The following is an 8479-nucleotide window of genomic DNA, read 5'->3' on the forward strand; positions in this document are numbered from 1 at the left end:
CCTTGGTGCACCGGGGCAAGATCGAGCGTGCACCCGAGGCGCCCCGAACATGCACCAAGGTGCACTCGGCCCACATGTGAGCGCAGGTCGTTGCGCCCGAGGTGGTGTGTGGGCACCGCGTTGCAGACGGGACACTGCACGCACACGACACCCCGTCCAGGTGCACGCACGTAGGCCGGGCCGGGTGCACACCCGATGCCCTAGCAAGGTGCGTGCACCCGGGCAGGGCTCACACTTGGCGAACGGGGCGCACTTCGCGAGGGAGGGTGTGCACCTCGACGGGGGTGGGTGGCCGGGGTGGATTCGCACGTGGGTCGCGGTTTGCTAAGTACACACTGCGACAAGCTCATAACGGGTGCGATCATACCAGCGTTAGTGCACCGGATCCCATCAGAACTCCGCAGTTAAGCGCGCTTGGGCCGGAGTAGTACTGGGATGGGTGACCTCCCGGGAAGTCCCGGTGTTGCACCCTTTTTTAGTTTTTCGCCGGGCGTCGCAATGCTATTTGAATTAACCTTTTGCCCGTTTGCGTTCTCGTCGGGGCCGGGCCGGGCCGGGGTGCGTTGCCCGCACTACCGCGCGCGCCGGGGCGACACCGAGCGCGCACCCGAGGCGCCCCGAGCACACAGGCCACGGTGCAACCCGGGCGTTGTGCGCGCACCCCGGTGCGCCCGAGGTGCTGCGCGCGCACCCAGGTGAAATCGGTGTGCACCTCGGCCAGTGCGCGCTCGGTCGAGTCGCGCACGTTGGCCAAGGTGCACGGTGATGTTTCTTACTCTAAGGTTCCGCACCAGACGCCCGGGACAGGTGAGCGAAGCTGGGCGGGGCCGGGTGCGCGCCCGGGGCAGGTGCACGCAGCTGGAGAGAGCTTTGGAGCGCACCAGAGGTGCGCACCTTGGAGCACACTTCGGAGCGCACCAATGATGCGCTCCATTCAAAAGTTTCCTGAAAAGGCAAAAAAAGTTGAGATTATAGAATTTCCCACTTGAGAGATTGTAAAAAAAAAAAATTTAAAATGAAGGAAACGCGGGTGCCAAGGTGTGCGCGCCCGGGTGCGCAGCCCAGCCAAGGTGTGCGCACCAAGGCGCCCACCCTGGCGAAGGTGCACGCAAGGTGCGCACCCGAGGCAAACCGGACAATTAACCCAACTTTCGACTTCGCGCGCACCTGCGCACCTTGGAGCGCACTTCGGAGCGCTCCTTGGTGCGCACCAATCTTGGGCACCTTGGAGTGCACCATGGCGCCCACCAAGGTGCGCACCCGGGGCAAACCGAGCTTCGACTTCGTGCGCACCTTGGAGGCGCCCACCAAGGTGCGCAGCCCAGCCAAGGCGTGCGCATCAAGGTGCGCACCCGGGGCAAACCGAGCTCCGACTTCGTACGCACCATGGAGCGCACAAAAGGTGCGCAACCCAGCCAAGGTGTGCACACCCCGGGCAAACCGAGCTCCGAATCGTGCGCACCAGAGGTGCACGCCATCGTGCGCACCTTGGAGCACACTTCGGAGCCCTCCTTGGTGCGCACCGATGTTGCGCACCTCGGAGCGCACCCGGGGAAAACAATGCAATTAACCCGACTTTTGACTTCGTGCGCACCTCGAAGCGCTCTCGGGTTCGCACCTCGGAGCACACCGAGGTGCGCACCTTTGATGCGCTGCCTTCACCAATTTCCAGAAAAGGCAAGAAAACATTGAGAAGGTGTGCGCACCGAGGTGCCCACCCTGGCGAAGGTGCACGCGAGGTGCGCACCCGGGGCAAACCGGGCTCCGACTTCGTGCACGCCATGCTGCGCACCTTGGAGGGCCATGGTGCGCACCTTGGAGCAAACTTCGGAGCGCTCAATGGTGCCCAACAAAGCCAAGGTGCCCACCGCGGCGAAGGTGCACGCGAGGTGCGCACCCGGGGCAAACCGGGCTCCGACTTCGTGCACGCCGCACCTTGGAGCACACTTCGGAGCGCTCCTTGGTGCGCACCAGGGCGCGCAAACCAGCCGAGGTGCCCACCCCGGCGAAGGTGCACGCGAGGTGCGCACCCGGGGCAAACCGGGCTCCGACTTCGTGCACGCCATGGTGCGCACCCGGGGCAAACCGGACTCCGACTTCGTGCAGGCCGCACCTTGGAGCACACTTCGGAGCGCTCCTTGGTGCGCACCATGGTGCCCACCAGGGCGCGCAACCCAGCCAAGGTCTGCACACCAAGGTGCCCACCCCGGCGAAGGTGCACGCGAGGTGCGCACCCGGGGCAAACCGGGCTCCGACTTCGTGCACGCCATGGTGCCCACCGCGGCGAAGGTGCACGCGAGGTGCGCACCCGGGGCAAACCGGGCTCCGACTTCGTGCACGGCGCACCTTGGAGCACACTTCGGAGCGCTCCTTGGTGCGCACCATGGTGCCCACCAGGGCGCGCAACCCAGCCAAGGTGTGCGCACCAAGGTGCACGCGAGGTGCGCACCCGGGGCAAACCGGGGTCCGACTTCGTGCACGCCGCACCTTGGAGCACACATCGGGGCGCTCCCGGGTTCGCACCGTGGTGGGCACCTCGGAGCACACCAAGGTGGGCAGCGAGGTGCGCACCTTTGATGCGATGCCTTCACTAATTTCCATAAAAGGCAAAAAAAAACGAGATTTTAAAATTTCCGTTTTGAAAGATAGTGAAAAAAAGGGAATGCTGGTGCCATCTTGAGCCCGCCCTGGTGCGCAGCCCAGCCAAGGTGTGCGCACCAAGGTGCCCACCCTGGCGAAGGTGCGCGCCCGGGCAATTAACCCAACTTCCAACCTCGCGCGCGCCAGGGTGGGAGCGCACCCAACAACCGGGCCTGGGAAGAGCCAATGCGAGAAACCCCACCAAACGCTCTGACAAAAAAAGAGGGGGCGCTCCAGTAACCCCGCTTCGGAGCGCACCCTGGGCAAACCCAGCCAAGGTGCCCACCCCGGCCAAGGTGCAGGCGAGGTGCGCACCCGGGGCAAACCGGGCTCCGACAACGTGCACGCCGCACCTTGGAGCACACTTCGTAGCGCTCCCGGGTGCGCACCTTTGATGCGCTGCCTTCACTAATTTCCAGAAAAGGCAAAAAAAAAAGGAGATTTTGAAATTTCCGTTTTGAAAGATAGTGAAAAAAACGGAACGCGGGTGCCATCTTGAGCCCGCCCTGGTGCGCAGCCCAGGCAAGGTGCCCACCCTGGCAAAGGTGCGCACCCGGGCAATTAACCCTACTTCCGACTTCGTGCGCGCCAGGGTGGCAACCGGGCCTGGGAAGAGCCAATGCGAGAAACCCCACCAAACGCTCCGACAAAAAAAGAGGCGGCGCTCCAATAACCCCGCTTCGGAGCGCAGCCGGGGCAAACCCAGCCAAGGTGCCCACCCCGACGAAGGTGCACGCGAGGAGCGCACCCGGGGCAAACCGGGCTCCGACAACGTGCACGCAGCACCTTGGAGCACACTTCGAAGCACTCCCGGGTGCCCACCGGCGTTGCGCACCGTGGTGGGCAGCGAGGTGCGCACCTTTGATGCGCTGCCTTCACTAATTTCCAGAAAAAGGCAAAAAAAAATGAGATTTTAAAATTTCCGTTTTGAAAGATAGTGAAAAAAAAGGAACGCGGGTGCCATCTTGAGCCCGCCCTGGTGCGCAGCCCAGGCAAGGCATGCGCACCAAGGTGCCCACCCGAGGTGCACACCCGGGGCAAACCGGGCTCCGACTTCGTGCAGGCCGCACCTTGGAGCACACTTCGGAGCGCTCCTTGGTGCGCACCATGGTGCCCACCAGGGCGCGCAACCCAGCCAAGGTCTGCACACCAAGGTGCCCACCCCGGCGAAGGTGCACGCGAGGTGCGCACCCGGGGCAAACCGGGCTCCGACTTCGTGCACGCCATGGTGCCCACCGCGGCGAAGGTGCACGCGAGGTGCGCACCCGGGGCAAACCGGGCTCCGACTTCGTGCACGACGCACCTTGGAGCACACTTCGGAGCGCTCCTTGGTGCGCACCATGGTGCCCACCAGGGCGCGCAACCCAGCCAAGGTGTGCGCACCAAGGTGCACGCGAGGTGCGCACCCGGGGCAAACCGGGGTCCGACTTCGTGCACGCCGCACCTTGGAGCACACATCGGGGCGCTCCCGGGTTCGCACCGTGGTGGGCACCTCGGAGCACACCAAGGTGGGCAGCGAGGTGCGCACCTTTGATGCGATGCCTTCACTAATTTCCATAAAAGGCAAAAAAAAACGAGATTTTAAAATTTCCGTTTTGAAAGATAGTGAAAAAAAGGGAATGCTGGTGCCATCTTGAGCCCGCCCTGGTGCGCAGCCCAGCCAAGGTGTGCGCACCAAGGTGCCCACCCTGGCGAAGGTGCGCGCCCGGGCAATTAACCCAACTTCCAACCTCGTGCGCGCCAGGGTGGGAGCGCACCCAACAACCGGGCCTGGGAAGAGCCAATGCGAGAAACCCCACCAAACGCTCTGACAAAAAAAGAGGGGGCGCTCCAGTAACCCCGCTTCGGAGCGCACCCTGGGCAAACCCAGCCAAGGTGCCCACCCCGGCCAAGGTGCAGGCGAGGTGCGCACCCGGGGCAAACCGGGCTCCGACAACGTGCACGCCGCACCTTGGAGCACACTTCGTAGCGCTCCCGGGTGCGCACCTTTGATGCGCTGCCTTCACTAATTTCCAGAAAAGGCAAAAAAAAAAGGAGATTTTGAAATTTCCGTTTTGAAAGATAGTGAAAAAAATGGAACGCGGGTGCCATCTTGAGCCCGCCCTGGTGCGCAGCCCAGGCAAGGTGCCCACCCTGGCAAAGGTGCGCACCCGGGCAATTAACCCTACTTCCGACTTCGTGCGCGCCAGGGTGGCAAACCGGGCTCCGACTTCGTGCAGGCCGCACCTTGGAGCACACTTCGGAGCGCTCCTTGGTGCGCACCATGGTGCCCACCAGGGCGCGCAACCCAGCCAAGGTCTGCACACCAAGGTGCCCACCCCGGCGAAGGTGCACGCGAGGTGCGCACCCGGGGCAAACCGGGCTCCGACTTCGTGCACGCCATGGTGCCCACCGCGGCGAAGGTGCACGCGAGGTGCGCACCCGGGGCAAACCGGGCTCCGACTTCGTGCACGGCGCACCTTGGAGCACACTTCGGAGCGCTCCTTGGTGCGCACCATGGTGCCCACCAGGGCGCGCAACCCAGCCAAGGTGTGCGCACCAAGGTGCACGCGAGGTGCGCACCCGGGGCAAACCGGGGTCCGACTTCGTGCACGCCGCACCTTGGAGCACACATCGGGGCGCTCCCGGGTTCGCACCGTGGTGGGCACCTCGGAGCACACCAAGGTGGGCAGCGAGGTGCGCACCTTTGATGCGATGCCTTCACTAATTTCCATAAAAGGCAAAAAAAAACGAGATTTTAAAATTTCCGTTTTGAAAGATAGTGAAAAAAAGGGAATGCTGGTGCCATCTTGAGCCCGCCCTGGTGCGCAGCCCAGCCAAGGTGTGCGCACCAAGGTGCCCACCCTGGCGAAGGTGCGCGCCCGGGCAATTAACCCAACTTCCAACCTCGCGCGCGCCAGGGTGGGAGCGCACCCAACAACCGGGCCTGGGAAGAGCCAATGCGAGAAACCCCACCAAACGCTCTGACAAAAAAAGAGGGGGCGCTCCAGTAACCCCGCTCCGGAGCGCACCCTGGGCAAACCCAGCCAAGGTGCCCACCCCGGCCAAGGTGCAGGCGAGGTGCGCACCCGGGGCAAACCGGGCTCCGACAACGTGCACGCCGCACCTTGGAGCACACTTCGTAGCGCTCCCGGGTGCGCACCTTTGATGCGCTGCCTTCACTAATTTCCAGAAAAGGCAAAAAAAAAAGGAGATTTTGAAATTTCCGTTTTGAAAGATAGTGAAAAAAACGGAACGCGGGTGCCATCTTGAGCCCGCCCTGGTGCGCAGCCCAGGCAAGGTGCCCACCCTGGCAAAGGTGCGCACCCGGGCAATTAACCCTACTTCCGACTTCGTGCGCGCCAGGGTGGCAAACCGGGCTCCGACTTCGTGCAGGCCGCACCTTGGAGCACACTTCGGAGCGCTCCTTGGTGCGCACCATGGTGCCCACCAGGGCGCGCAACCCAGCCAAGGTCTGCACACCAAGGTGCCCACCCCGGCGAAGGTGCACGCGAGGTGCGCACCCGGGGCAAACCGGGCTCCGACTTCGTGCACGCCATGGTGCCCACCGCGGCGAAGGTGCACGCGAGGTGCGCACCCGGGGCAAACCGGGCTCCGACTTCGTGCACGGCGCACCTTGGAGCACACTTCGGAGCGCTCCTTGGTGCGCACCATGGTGCCCACCAGGGCGCGCAACCCAGCCAAGGTGTGCGCACCAAGGTGCACGCGAGGTGCGCACCCGGGGCAAACCGGGGTCCGACTTCGTGCACGCCGCACCTTGGAGCACACATCGGGGCGCTCCCGGGTTCGCACCGTGGTGGGCACCTCGGAGCACACCAAGGTGGGCAGCGAGGTGCGCACCTTTGATGCGATGCCTTCACTAATTTCCATAAAAGGCAAAAAAAAACGAGATTTTAAAATTTCCGTTTTGAAAGATAGTGAAAAAAAGGGAATGCTGGTGCCATCTTGAGCCCGCCCTGGTGCGCAGCCCAGCCAAGGTGTGCGCACCAAGGTGCCCACCCTGGCGAAGGTGCGCGCCCGGGCAATTAACCCAACTTCCAACCTCGCGCGCGCCAGGGTGGGAGCGCACCCAACAACCGGGCCTGGGAAGAGCCAATGCGAGAAACCCCACCAAACGCTCTGACAAAAAAAGAGGGGGCGCTCCAGTAACCCCGCTCCGGAGCGCACCCTGGGCAAACCCAGCCAAGGTGCCCACCCCGGCCAAGGTGCAGGCGAGGTGCGCACCCGAGGCAAACCGGGCTCCGACAACGTGCACGCCGCACCTTGGAGCACACTTCGTAGCGCTCCCGGGTGCGCACCTTTGATGCGCTGCCTTCACTAATTTCCAGAAAAGGCAAAAAAAAAAGGAGATTTTGAAATTTCCGTTTTGAAAGATAGTGAAAAAAACGGAACGCGGGTGCCATCTTGAGCCCGCCCTGGTGCGCAGCCCAGGCAAGGTGCCCACCCTGGCAAAGGTGCGCACCCGGGCAATTAACCCTACTTCCGACTTCGTGCGCGCCAGGGTGGCAACCGGGCCTGGGAAGAGCCAATGCGAGAAACCCCACCAAACGCTCCGACAAAAAAAGAGGCGGCGCTCCAATAACCCCGCTTCGGAGCGCAGCCGGGGCAAACCCAGCCAAGGTGCCCACCCCGACGAAGGTGCACGCGAGGTGCGCACCCGGGGCAAACCGGGCTCCGACAACGTGCACGCAGCACCTTGGAGCACACTTCGAAGCACTCCCGGGTGCCCACCGGCGTTGCGCACCGTGGTGGGCAGCGAGGTGCGCACCTTTGATGCGCTGCCTTCACTAATTTCCAGAAAAAGGCAAAAAAAAATGAGATTTTAAAATTTCCGTTTTGAAAGATAGTGAAAAAAAAGGAACGCGGGTGCCATCTTGAGCCCGCCCTGGTGCGCAGCCCAGGCAAGGCATGCGCACCAAGGTGCCCACCCGAGGTGCACACCCGGGGCCAACCGGGCTCCGACTTCGTGCAGGCCGCACCTTGGAGCACACTTCGGAGCGCTCCTTGGTGCGCACCATGGTGCCCACCAGGGCGCGCAACCCAGCCAAGGTCTGCACACCAAGGTGCCCACCCCGGCGAAGGTGCACGCGAGGTGCGCACCCGGGGCAAACCGGGCTCCGACTTCGTGCACGCCATGGTGCCCACCGCGGCGAAGGTGCACGCGAGGTGCGCACCCGGGGCAAACCGGGCTCCGACTTCGTGCACGGCGCACCTTGGAGCACACTTCGGAGCGCTCCTTGGTGCGCACCATGGTGCCCACCAGGGCGCGCAACCCAGCCAAGGTGTGCGCACCAAGGTGCACGCGAGGTGCGCACCCGGGGCAAACCGGGGTCTGACTTCGTGCACGCCGCACCTTGGAGCACACATCGGGGCGCTCCCGGGTTCGCACCGTGGTGGGCACCTCGGAGCACACCAAGGTGGGCAGCGAGGTGCGCACCTTTGATGCGATGCCTTCACTAATTTCCATAAAAGGCAAAAAAAAATGAGATTTTAAAATTTCCGTTTTGAAAGATAGTGAAAAAAAGGGAATGCTGGTGCCATCTTGAGCCCGCCCTGGTGCGCAGCCCAGCCAAGGTGTGCGCACCAAGGTGCCCACCCTGGCGAAGGTGCGCGCCCGGGCAATTAACCCAACTTCCAACCTCGCGCGCGCCAGGGTGGGAGCGCACCCAACAACCGGGCCTGGGAAGAGCCAATGCGAGAAACCCCACCAAACGCTCTGACAAAAAAAGAGGGGGCGCTCCAGTAACCCCGCTCCGGAGCGCACCCTGGGCAAACCCAGCCAAGGTGCCCACCCCGGCCAAGGTGCAGGCGAGGTGCGCACCCGAGGCAAACCGGGCTC

The 8479-nt window shown here is 63.4% G+C and overlaps 1 non-coding gene across 1 annotated transcript; it reads left to right on the top strand.

Moving 5' to 3' along the window:
• The first annotated feature begins 353 nt into the window (after positions 1 to 353).
• On the top strand, positions 354 to 472 carry LOC131860864 (5S ribosomal RNA). Its single transcript, XR_009359948.1, has one exon. It is a non-coding gene; the product is annotated as a 5S ribosomal RNA (ribosomal RNA).
• The last annotated feature ends 8007 nt before the right edge of the window (positions 473 to 8479 follow it).

The sequence above is a fragment of the Cryptomeria japonica genome, unplaced genomic scaffold, assembly GCF_030272615.1.
Source record: "Cryptomeria japonica unplaced genomic scaffold, Sugi_1.0 HiC_scaffold_20, whole genome shotgun sequence".
Classification (NCBI taxonomy): domain Eukaryota; kingdom Viridiplantae; phylum Streptophyta; class Pinopsida; order Cupressales; family Cupressaceae; genus Cryptomeria; species Cryptomeria japonica.